We start from the raw sequence: 13389 nt of genomic DNA, 5'->3' as shown, positions 1-13389 counted from the left end.
TGGAAAGGCTGTGAAATATAAACCCTTCAGATGGTATAGATCAAAGCCTGGAAACCAAATTGTATGTGCTAGGAATACCATGGAAGAACCCAGGATGCTCACACCAAACGTGCAATTTATTTCCTAGGAACTCACAAGGATTGTGGCACATGTGTGCCTTGGGACATAAACCCCTATCTAGAACCGCTACAGCCGGTATTCATGTTTTGTCATTTGAAGTGTGTTTAGACTACTCGTATCAACAAGAATACAACAGAAACTTGCAACAGGCAAAAGCCACGTTAGGCTTTTTGGCAAGGATTTTAAGACATGGTCACAACCTTCAGGGAGGTTACTGTCTTTTTTTTTCTTTTCCACAAACAAAATATGAGAGCAAAACGAAATGTCATAATTTAGTTCATTTTAAAAAATTAAGCCTGAAGAACAATTTTAGTTGATTTGCCAAATTATCAAAAACAAATCTAACTGCATAAAGTATCTAAAAATGTGTAAAGGAACCCCCATCTCCCACCATATACACTTTCTAAAAATATCTTCAAAGTTACCATCCTCTCTCATCAAGAAGGTAGAGACAAGGAAAGGGCATAAATGTCTTAAATATAGCAAACACCTCGAGTCCACACAATCCTGAACCCCTCACACATCTCCAGTCCAGGCAGAACATCCAGGACAGGGCTCCAGGTTCTTTAAAAGCAGAGTTGGGCCACCTGGTAGCCTTGGCTGGGAGCAGGCAGAAGAAACCACAAGGCAGACAGGAGCACCAGGGGTCACACCAGCACGTTCTACTGCAGAGGTTCTCAACTGAGGGTGATTTTGCCTCCCAAGGGGATATCTGGAAGGTCTGAAGGGAGACATTTTCAGCTGTCACAACTAGGGAGGTGCTACTGGCATCTAGTAAGTAGAAGCAAGGGATGCTGCTAACATTCCATAATGCATAGGATGGCCTGCCACAGCAAAGAGTCATCTGGTCCAAAATGTCAGTAGTACCAAGACTGAGAAAGCCTGCCTTGCAGGAACCATCACCAGGTTAAGGTCTAGGGAAAGGGACAAGCAAACAGCTAAGGCACTCTGGCACGCAGGGAGCCAGGACCCTACAGCAGCCCTGGCCCAGCACACCAAGACCTCTCATTGTTCTCCACTGTTAACAAGGAGGAAGTGAAAGGCAAGCACCCAGGCAAGCTTTGTTTATCAAGAACTCCTACAAATTACAAATTATCTTCTCAGAGATCGCAACTTATCAGAGAAGTCTGGTTAGTGGGAATCTCTTCACTACATTCATATGGTGGAAGAGAATTTTGAATCAACAGGGAAGGGATGTAACCCTGACATAAGATACACCTGCACAAACATCAGTCAATTAGGAAAAGAACTGAGGAATGTGCTGCCCCTGCCACGCATCCCCACAGTTTAGCTTTGTTAGGTTGGGAGCTAAAGCTTATCCAGTCTTTTAATGCAACAAAACAGAAGTGAGTAGAGGTTTTCAGAGAAGGTTCAGACATTGAGCTTGATAAGCACAAACCCATTTAACATTTTGTGGGTGATTGAAAAAAGAATTTATTAGGACAGTCTCCAATGTAACTGAAGTAATTTAAGTAAATTTAGCTCTAAGCCAGAAGTAACTTACATTAAAAGTAATATTAAAAGTGATTTAACAAGCCTGTGAAGGACAGGAATTTGTCTTTTTCAGGAATTAGCCTTCAGGAATTTAGAATTGGCTCAACCAACATTCTACACGAATCCCAATACACCAGTCACTGGCCCACTTTTCAAAAGAACTGAGTGTCCCAGCACTACAGGAATTGGCCAAAATTTAGCAAAAACTGACCAGGTAAAGGGATTGGGCCACTGTGATCGCTTTGGTTCTCTCTCACAGACTGGGAAAATGCATATCTACTCACAGAGCCCTTTTCATCAAAGATGCAATTGTAGGGACTGTTGATTTGGTGGTGTGCATCTTCAGGAACTGAGTAGAGACGAGGCCATCTACAGCCACGCCAACACTACCATCAGCCCTCTAAATGAGTGAAGCATCCCTGGAGAGGTGGTACTAGAGAAAAGCAGAGTTTTAGATCTCTCTTTCAGGAAAGTATTTTAAAATCTCTCCCTTGAGAGTGATAACAACAACAAAAATCCCCCCACCCTCAAGTTTCTCCTGCAAACAGAAGTTACTCTGCAAGGCTTATTTCAGCTGGACTCCCACAGCCTTGCAAAGTCAGTCTTCCTGCTATTAATTCCAGCAAGGTCTTGATATGACTACCAAGTTGAACATATACAACAAACTCCGTTTCTCAATTGTCCTATCACTTAATACTGGAAATAATTAAAATTTAACAGTTACTCTTTATGTTCATTATAGACATTAGGCAAGAGTTTTCTGAGCTCTATAGATGACAAGTGAAGCTCGAAGCTCACTTCTGGTCAAGTAATTGAAAAACCTGTCAAAAGGGAAATCATGAACTTAAACATGGTATTTTAATTTGAATCATATACATTGAGATCTTCCATTTATGTAATTTAAAGTTATGCCAATCTTTCAAGGTGAGGCCCAGATGTCTTCTGTGAATGTGGGCGCCCCCACTCAAGTTCCAGGTTACCTTCCATGAACCACAATCATTTTCCTTCCTTTGAAGTAGAACGAGGTCTTGGGAAGGAATCTGATTTCAGAATCCTTCTGGATGCTGATTTCTTTCTGCTTTTTCACACTCAATATTTTGTAACACCCTTCTGTTTCCAAAGGACCTAACTCACAGAAATAATTCCCTCTTGCCTCAGTTATATTTCTTGGTTTACATACATTCACATAAATCACATCATTTCAATGATGAGTACAGATGGCATAAACAGACACAAACACAGCATCCTCTTGGTGAGCATGCAGCTGGAGAAGGAAGAACAGAGGGTCATGGGTCAACAACAGAGAAGTCTGTTCGCCAGGAGCATCTGGCCTGTGTGGGCGTTAGTTATGTCACAAGGGACAGGGTGGTGGTGGTTAATCTAGCATGTGGGTTAAGGGGCCTTCTATAATCCTATCCGAATAGCAAAGTCTGATATAAGAGGATGAAGGGAATGTAGATCGGCTCCCGGAGGACTCGTGTCTACCTGAGTTGGCCCTGGTGGCTGACAGTTGTTAGACGGAGGTAGGTTACTTCCCTCGGGCTTCCCTCTGCCAAAAATGAAAGGGGTGTGTGGAGCAAGGGAGAATTCTGCCAGATGATTTCTTAGTTTTCAGCCAGCCCTATGATTCAATCCTCAAATGTCGAATGCTTCATGAAGATTAGAGGTTTCTTTGATAGAAAAGCATTCAGAATTCAATAGTCCTTGGGCAGGAGCAATCACCTGTTCAGGTGACCCTGTACCAGTGCACATGGGCAGCTAGAACCTCTCAGAAATATAGACCCCAAGTGAGCCAGAAGGAGTGTCCAAATTTCAAAGTCTTTATGATTTCCATTTCTTCTTACCAAGGAAACTTGCAAACAAGTCCTTCAATTCCTGCATACACCTCTATAGAGAGGATCCCATCAGAAGGAGCAAGTTTAGCTCAAGGTCAGGGTCCTTGCAGTGGGTTCCAAGCCTAGCTCTGTCACCTAGGCTCTTGGGTACCAGGGCCTGCATCCTAAACTTCAGAAATGTTCCTATGAGTCCCTGCACCACCATCTCTGCCACTCGTCTTGGTCTTTCCCTTAGGATGCCTAGAGTACCTCAGGATTGACTAGATTAAAGGAGTTTCAAAATAAAGAAATTTTAAATTGCCAAAGGACTGTGGTTGTTTCAGAGACTGGGAGAACACGAGGGGCCATCACAGCTGCCATATCCACATGTTGCAATTTGTCATACCTGTTCGCTGGCAGGCAGAGAGCACTGGAGGTCAATGAATTTGACCCCGCCTGTCTTGCATGTACACACTGCTTTTCACTCGAAACCCAATTACCCTCTCCGAGCAGCATAAGAATCCACTGTGTTTCCAGTAACACTTGGCCCAGGGAGATGCAAATAGGGCCATGTTCAAGATGCAGCCGCCTGCAGTTTTATCAGCACACTCCTGTAATAAATGTGTACCTTTGCCATGGGCGTCGGTACATATTTCTCTGTAAAAAATAAGTCTGTCATGGAAATATACAGGACTTGGAAAAAACATCAAAAGGACAAAAGGTCTTGAAGCAATTTCAAGGAAAAAAGCTGCCAGAACCACAAACGAAAGGTTGGAAACATCAGCCTATCGGAGCCTGCTGCTCAGATACTGGGCACCCCAGGGGTTAGCGCTGAACCCCCACTCTCTGTCTTTGGCAGGATGTCCATTAAATCTCTAAGTCATGAGGGATTGCACTAGGCAATGAGGTAGGTCCCTTCCAGCTCTGAAATCCCCTGAATCAGTGATTTACAATTAGGAAAGGAATGGGTCTGGGTGCTTCAACAGAAAATACACATGGAGGTAAAAGGGTGGACGGTCGAAAGGCATTTCTCAACCGAATAACATCCATTCCTGTATTGGCAAATCAATTTACATAGAGCCAAACAGCTGTTCTTGGGCAGTGAACTGATTGCCCTGCTCACTAATCCACTGAAACCCCAAGCATCAGAAGTGATATTTTCCATAACTGGGAATTTTGAGGTGGTTGACACGATTATACTTTTTTCCTAAGATGGCATCCCTTAGATTGGGATCTGGACCAATTGTGAAATTCTAATTAAAGACTGTCTCAGCATGACAAAAGTTGCAATTTTCTTTAGTAAAACTTTTCTGGCTTATCATCCATATTTCCTGTCAAAATATGCTGTAATAATTTCAGAAAATGTTTTAAGGATAAATTACTAAGATAATCTTTGCTCATAAGCAGTTGACATCTTTTGTACCCAGCCTATCTGGGTAATTCTCTTGTCAGACTAATCTGATGAGTCACACTACTGATGAGTCACCTTTTGTTCAGATTTATTTCAGAGAGGAACAATGAAACATACCATTTCCCTCCTTTACTGAAGTGGTTAATTCATATAATCATCACCACCACAAAATGGCCTGAATTCAAATTTGCACGTCTTTATGAAAATAGCATGTGCCAACCTCAGTTCAAAGGCTTTTGCAAATGAAAGCAAGGTTTAAAAGATAATAATAATGCTGATTCAGATTAATTAAATAGAATCTTTACCAGAATTTAAAATCTTCCTGTAAAGTGTTAGAATTCCTACCATTAGTTACAAGACCTGAAGTGATGGTACCATCCAGGGGAACACTGCCCATGCCTTCTTCATTTCTGTATCATCAAAACCACCACACAGCTGGTCTCAAGTGACACTAATAATTATGCAGTGCATCAGTGAGTGGGCTCAGAACCTGAGTGGATGGGAACACCGAGGGTTGGCCCATTACTTTGTTTTCAACACCAAAGAGGGAGGAAGCTTGCAGATGCCCTGTAGTCTATGTCATATTTTCATCATTTGATATGATCCATTGATGGTCAGGCACAGGCAGGATTTCAAACAACCATTTTGATACAATACCCGAAGTCCTTTCCATTTGATGCTTATATGCATTTCTTCAGCAAGTATTTTTCATGGGACTCCTAGAGGATGTCAGGCTTTGCACCAGACACTGGGAGACGGGGAGGAGCTTGTAATCTGGCTGAAGGCAACCCCAAACACATCCCTGACCATAAGGCCCTGTAACAACAGAGCTCTGACCAAAGGGAACCTTCTGAACTGAAGGTGTGGGCCACAGATGCAATGACAAAAGGCAGATGACAAAGAGCTGAAGGAAGCCAGGTTGCTCACCCAGGTGGGGGACAGCTGACTCAGAGGAGACAGCATCATCTTGGAGGGGTACCAGGTGGGAGGTTTAGATGTTTTCTCTAGAGCTGCCCCCAGGCTAGAGAGTTAGGAAAAACCAGCGGGAACTAGGGGGAGAAACAGCCAGAGCATTCCCACGAATGGAAGGGGATGCCTCGCCACGTGTGTGCACTCATCTTTACAGCAGCTGGGGAACTTTCCAGTACATTGCAGTCTTTGACTGCTTTTCAAGCAGGAAGTTCCTAAATTCTGCAAGTTCTTTCCAAAATGATTGGAGGATTTCAGGAAAGAGGAGTTAAATACCCTAATATCATGAGACTGAAGGAGGAATTCACAGAATTAATGGGTTGCATTTTCTCAAATCATCTTTGCTAATTCATTGCATCACCAATAACAGCACAAAATACAAGGCAGATAAAAATGTGCATGGAAATTTCAGATTCTGGTGTACTGCAAACACAGAGCTGGTGAGGGTTGCGCACGATCAGGACGGCCTCCAGAACTGAAAGCCTCACGACTAATGAAGTCTTATTGTTAAGAGAGGTAATTCATTTGTATGCAGAAATGGTGCCGATTCTAGCCTGTCCAGAGCCCGCTTGGAGGGGAATCTTTGCAGCCTTTGTCAGTTAGTGATTATCTCTTAGTGGATGTGCCCTTCCCAGTCCTGCTTCAGTTACCACCACTTGTGCATATTAAGTTCTTGAACAACATGAACTGATGTGGAGGAAATTAGCCTTTTGTCTAATATTTAGCACTCTCTTCTTAGTATTTACAGTGAGTGATGAAGTGGGAGGAAGATGACAGAAAGGATTCCCTGGATAATACTTATGCAATGTTATTCTGGTATAATGAAATTTTTTTAATAAAGTAAATTAAAAGTCAGAAAAAAGAATGATTTAACAGACCTCAAAATTCTCCTTGAAAATTGCCAAAGCTGTAACTCAAGTTTTTCTATTCTATTAGAATTCTAAAAATATATTATTTCGTTTTCCCCAATACGTAAGGATTTAGGTTTTAGTAATCTTTAGTAACCTTTTTAATAACCTTTGGTAACATTAATTCTAATATGTAATTCTGATACATATTAGTTACTGTAAACCTGATTACAGCTGTAAAACTGAAAACTGATTACTCATCTCAACATATTATTTGTAAAGCAATTAGTTAAAATTTATTCAGCAGACCCACCTCTTAAGATGCTCACCTTTGGTTATGCCAAAGGTACAATTTAAGGAGGCATTCACCAATGTCCAAACCTGAGGGACGGGGATACATTGTCGATTTCATGAGGAAATCAATGTAATTCATTTTTAGATGAATATGGAGATTTTTCCAGGGGCTAAATACAGGATTCAGTCTTTACCACAATGCTCTGAGTTAGATCATGTGAAATTCCACGGGGGACACGGTGACTAGAGAAGACAATGGTTGCTAGGGCCGCTCAGCTGACTCTTCGCTCCCGTCAGTCATCTTGAAAGAACTCATCTCATAGATATGACATCCCTGGAGTACAGTGGGAAGCCTGGAGTTTAGACCAGTCACTGGTGACATGAAAGGACACACACAAGAAGCTAATGGTTTTCTGGTCTGTGTGATGGGACTATCACTGTTTCATATCAGTGGAGATGGCTCTCTCCACTCATGCCAGAATAGAGGGGGAGCTCCTTGGAGTATCTAGAACTCAGAATTTTGGGCTGGTAGCTCAGGGGGATTGGGCTGCTTTGCACATTAGCTCCAGCACTGTGACCTCAGGAAGTCATTTGCCTCTCTGGGTAGAAAAGTGCCCATCTTCAAAATGAGAGCAGACGAAATCATGGCTAAGAACCTAGCTGACCTCAGTCAGGTCACCTTACCTGGTGCTCTGCCCCTGGCACCTGCCAGACTCACTACAACCAATTTTGGACGGCTGTGTGTTTTCGCCTTTTAACTGCAGTTACAATGCACTTCTTGCCCAAAGATAAAAAACTGCTCACTCTTCATTGAGGCCAGGGACGGCAGGATATTGGCAGGCTACATTTAATAATTATTGATCCCTTCTAATTATAATGTATGATTTTTGTGGCTTGCTAGGAGTGTGGCATAAGATATGCTTAATACAGATATAATACTCTTGTTAGTGATCTGGTTCCATTCCTCCTTGAGAAAGTATTATGGCAGAGGTAATAAATAGGACTTGAATGTTTCCGCTTCACCCTCAGTTTGTGGGAGGTTAAAACACAGTTCCCCGATCCCTGTGCATCTGGCCAGCCCTTGAACTCGGGCACTTAGTTGAGGCTTTGGTGCCAGACCAGTATTCGTTCTTCAGAGAAAGTCACAGATAAGATGGACACTGAGGAGGGGGCCCTAGTCAAGCAAAAAAGGAGTATGACTGTTCTCCTCTAAGGTCAGGGTAAATAACCGGGATGTATGCAGAAGAGTCATTGTCTAACTATAACTCTGGATACTTTATAGTGTAATTGATAGCTAGGATAACAGACTAATGTTTTGTGTTTTTTAACTGTAATCATAATTTCCTCACCATAGCATACCAGGAAAAGGGAATAGATCTTATAGTTTGGGTAGTAATATTATTGAATACCCATCTATTTATGGTATTTTAAACCTTACAATGATTCTGTAAACATTGATCATGCACCTACTATGTGAAAGAGTGGTAAGGGAAGTATTCAAAGCTATGACGAATCATTTCTATGTTCAAAGTGTTAAAAGCTAGTAATTACAAATTATTAATATTTGAAACTATTGGAATGGAATCCATATATAATATATATATAATAGGTATATAACATATAGGCATAGTTTGTATACATATATTTATTTTGATGACTAAATTATAAATGTAAAGTAGAAACTAGAGCAGCAGCATTTTGCTGAGACTAGAAGTGAGGGGATTTGGGTTCAGTTCATCAGTTTATTTCAATTCAGTAAACAAAGAGCATGTTCTGAGCCTGACACTGTACTAAATGCACCACAGATGTAACATGAATAAAACATGGTCCATCCTTCAATGAGTTCACAGTCCTAAAAAAAAAATAGCTACAATCCAGCATGAGTCGGACGTGCTCTAGTAAAAATGTAGACACAACCCTGCCCGAGGAGCAATTTGTTCCAGCAGAGTCTGGACAGGACTGGAGGAGCAGTGGGCAGATGCAGTTATTCTAGAAAATCCACAGAAAGAAGAAGCGGCATGTGACCTAGGTTTGAAGGATGAGCAGGAGTTTATCAAGGAGTTTCAGGTCTTCCTAAGGAGACTGGTAACTGGAAATGGGTTGAGCGGGCAGAGAAATGGAGAGAGGAAGAATGAGACTCGAGAATTTCAATGGCCAAAGAGAAAATTGCTGAAGATCTGGTCTAGGGCAGTGGAGGGGGGCCCAAGAGGAAGGACTGGAGACGGCTGATGGGAGCAGGCAGGAAGGACAGGTAGAGCTGGGTTCCAAGGTGGGTAGGTTGGCCAGCTGGATGAATGGTGGCCGCTGGCTGTGTGTGGGAGGACAGAGCAGCAGGCTGGGGGAAAGATTTGATTTTGGACATGATGGATATGTGGTGCCCTCAGATACTCATCGAGATGCATTCAGGAGAGAATGATGGCTGTTTTGGTTCCTGGTTCTTTGACTGCCTAGCACTGGAGCCAGGGTCACGTAAATGAACGGAGACTCAGAACAAAGAGGAGACTTGGGTAAGTTCACCTAGCTTGCAAGGGAGGGAGCAGGCCTGGACTGCGGAGCCTAACTTTCAGCTTCCTCTCAACAACACTGGGGGTGTCCACGGTGCTCACGTGCAGCCGGCCAGATTCTAGCTGCTTCTGTAGACAGATTCTAGCTGCTTCCGTAGACAAAGTATTGTTCTTTGGTGACACCATTTGTCCCATCCAAATCCACACAGTAAGAGCCATCACGCGCCGCAACGCTCTGGCACTCCTGGGCTCGCACTGTGTTTCCCCACAGGCATGGCTGCTCTGTGGAACCCCTGTGGGGTGGGAGCGCATCTCCACCATCATTTCACAGCCCAGGAAGCCCAGGTCCCTAAAGGTGAGACGATTTATCCACAGTGGCAGAGCATGAGTCAGTCAGAGCCACAGTTGGTGGGGGGACTCTGCAGTCTAATTCAAAGAGAATTAAAAACAGAAGCCTCTGCTCTGCAGTCCATTGAGCCAGGCTGGGGCCGGAGACAGCAGAGATTTCAGGTTTTCCTTCACTCTGGAAAACAAACAAGTGCTTGGGAGCCAAACTCACCTGCTTTTAACTCTTAACTGTTACACACAGGGGACTGGGGAAAGGGAGGTTTTAAATACATTCCCCTTAAATTAACTTCAGGAGTTGGCGACAGCTTGCTCAGGAACCTGTGGCAGGGCCCGCGTATTCACAGGAGCATTAGACAGCTGAGTATCGACTGGAGGAGCTAGAACGACACTCCTCTGCCCAACTCCACGAAGTACTGGGAAAAGTGTTACTACAGAGCCTCGCAGAGTCTCCGGGAAGAAAGCAAAGCGAGGGTGCCGGTGGATGGAGCAGCTGGGGTTTAGGGCAGATTTTTATTTCTTTGCAAATGTACAGAATAATAATTTTGTAAGACAAGTCTCCATCCTTAAAACTTCCATTTTTAAGAGAAAAAGACTAACCAAAGAAATTAAATCTATGCCCCGTTGCTCTAATCATCCATCACAACGAGTCACATGGAGTGCTGCACGTGGCTCTGCAAGGGCACGCACGGTGGCACAGCTTCAGTTCACGTGGCGTTCTCAACACCAAGGCTTTTGTTGGATGGTTCCGTTGTCTGGCGGGAGAAGGGGGAGGCAGGCAGGGAAAAGTGAGAGATACACGTAAATAATAATAGCTCCTGGGGATTTATATCCTGTGCACAGCCCCAGCAGTCCTGGAACTTGCTGTCTCACCCCACACAGTCTGCAGCCTGTGTTTAACTCGGGTGTTAAAGGAGAGCACTTAGCACGGGTAAGGCTGGCCTGGCTCCAGGCCCTTCATGCTCATGCTGGAAACTCCAGAGTCAGGACTTTTCCAGACTGCTCATCCTCCCAAGGAATAAGCGTTCAGCACGATGGGCGAGTCGCTGGACAGTGCATCGCAAACACCAGGTCTCGCCTGCAGGAGATGAGTAGCACCACCAGCAGCCCCCTGCCTCCGTGTGCTGCGGGGCATGAGACCCCGCAGGCTTTAGGGAGCTGCGTAAACCCGCAGCCGAGTCCTAAGAGACGCCGAGGTCTGGAGCCCAGACTTGGCACACAGACACTGCGTCTGCCCGTTCGACTGCGGGATAAGTCTCTGTGCTGGAACAGCTCTGGGGAGGCAGGTCCAAACTACATAGGGAGGCGTGTTGCCTTTGACGGCACTTCAAAGCAACGTCATGCAGAAAACAACAGCAGGGCCTCCCGCTCAGGCCCCGGCCTCAGTCCACAGGAAAAGTGAAAAGGGAATAAAATGACACTCCCAAGTTCCCCTTAGCAGAGCACAGAAGCAGCTGGCCACCCACAAGCGCACCCGGCTGACCCCACCCATCTTTTCCAAGATCTTACTGCGGACTCTTCCGGAAAAAGGGAAGTAGGGAGTGCAGGAGGGAGCAAAGCTCTGAAAATGTCGGATGTGTGCTTTGCAGAAAATGTTTCAGAATCTTCTTTGATTAAGTTCTGATAGAATGGAGCCAGGTCACAGATCCCACCAACAAGGTCGGCTTGGGGAGAAGGTCTGTTTGTCTGCAGCAAGGAGGGGGCTCATAGGAGAGAGCGGGGAGGAGGCTCAGTGTGGGCGGAGAGAGCGGGGAGGGGGCTCACGGTAGGAGAAGAGAGCGGGGAGGGGGCTCAGGGTGGGAGAGGAGAGAGGGGCACCACAAGGTTACTGACCAGAGCAGAGCAGTCCAGGGTGACTGGGACCAAACCCAAGATGGAATTTGTCTCTTAAGGCTCCATGCTCATTCATTAATTCAGTAAATATTAGGCAGGCAACAGCCCTGATTGAGGCCCTGCTGTAGGTGCTGGGAACAGAGACAGGACGTTCTCCCTGGTCATAGCCCCTGCATTTGGTGGATGGAGGCAAATAATACAGAAACAAATACATAATTATTCATGGCGAGTGCAGAGAAGGAGAAAAGAAAGGAGTGGTGATGGGGGATCTTTCGGAAGGTGGCCAGAGAATGAGGAGGTAATGTGTACCTGGGGGACAGAGGGACAAGGAGTGGCCAGCCATGCCACAAGCCGAGACAGGTGTTTCAGGCATGGGAGAAAGGAACAGCCACAAGGACAGTAGCAATGTCTTCTGCAATGGCGACCCCACCCACACCACACTGTCTGCCAGGCAGCACACCGGGCCCCGTCCCCACGCCCAGTGTCACTCGGACAACAGTGTTGAAGCCCAAAGCGAGGGCCATCGCCTCTCCATGGCAGCCTCCCAGGCCCTATCTGAACCATGCGCTATGTTAAACAGGGAGGGGCATCTGTGCACAGGAGTCAAAGTGCCCTAGAATGTCCACCGGTGGCTTTGGTCCAAGTCGTCTCCTCTAAGCAGGACAGCAGGTGCTGCTTTCTCCTGGCCATTTGGCTGTTAAGACTGAAGCGAGCTTCGCTCTGTGTCAGCCCGAGTTGTCCAGACCATTAACCTTCGGATACTGCCCTCTCCCGCCAGCTGTCTGCCTCAGATTCAACCTGGGACTTAGCATGTTCCTTCCCCAACGAGAAAAGCCCCCCAGTCGAAAGCACTGTGCACAGAGCAGTGCACATTCTTCCCACCTCACGGCCAGGGCACACCCCGCCACAGTTTTCCCACTGGTGCACATGCACCATCCCACAAGTCGGTGCACCGCAACTTTCGTGTTACGGGAGGAGGGAGGCGCCTGGCTCAGGGTCACCCTGCCTGCCCAAGAGCAAGCATCCCCCAGCAGGCATTCACGGCCACACACGCTCCCTCCACGCAGAAACCTACTCCTAGTTGCAGCTTCCCAGCAGAGGGGGAGCACAAACAGGAATCAACCCAACAGATAAAGTCGACTCATTTTGTTAACAAGAACTCAGATTAGATTACTCTGTGATTACATGGTTCTGCGGTGTGATAAATTGGTTAATAACAGGATTCCCAATGTAGTTGCTTAGTGAGAATTCAATAATTACAGGTACCCAGAATTGTACTGTTCACCTAGGAAATGCTAGCACCCCCTCTCCGATCTAATAACTCAAAACCTATCTGAGACTGTTGAAATGGCTATGATCTGGACAGCACGCTTTCAATATTAACCAAACACCTTGATAAAATTACTCTGGTACCTAGCATAACATATTGGATACTATAGTAGATTCTTGTTTTCCTTGTTAAATGTTCAAGTTGAAGAATTCTTTAATAGGTATCTTTATCACTGTCAGTTCTTCTCATAAAATTAGTAATTGACAGATAATAAGGAAAAATATTTGAATTGGCGTCTTACAGTTTAGGAAACTTTTTCACTTACTTTTTTGGGGGGAGGATCCTTACCATAAGTGAGATAGTCAGGGAAGTAATTATTATCTGCCTTGAAGTGAAGGAAACTGAGCCTTAAATAAGATAAGGGACTTGCCTGAGTCCCCATTCACCACCCCCAACATCAAGTGGAAAAGACAGGACGGAAATCCAT

General features: G+C 45.0%; 2 protein-coding genes across 4 annotated transcripts in view; one reads left to right on the top strand and one right to left on the bottom strand.

The window, feature by feature from the left end:
- DOCK1 (dedicator of cytokinesis 1) overlaps positions 1-13389 on the bottom strand; it is a 512522-nt gene that overhangs the window by 291013 nt on the left and 208120 nt on the right. The window lies entirely within an intron of this gene.
- INSYN2A (inhibitory synaptic factor 2A) overlaps positions 1-13389 on the top strand; it is a 37321-nt gene that overhangs the window by 21722 nt on the left and 2210 nt on the right. The window lies entirely within an intron of this gene.

Source organism: Diceros bicornis, chromosome 6, assembly GCF_020826845.1.
Source record: "Diceros bicornis minor isolate mBicDic1 chromosome 6, mDicBic1.mat.cur, whole genome shotgun sequence".
Classification (NCBI taxonomy): domain Eukaryota; kingdom Metazoa; phylum Chordata; class Mammalia; order Perissodactyla; family Rhinocerotidae; genus Diceros; species Diceros bicornis.
This window is presented reverse-complemented; position numbering and strand designations above follow the sequence as displayed.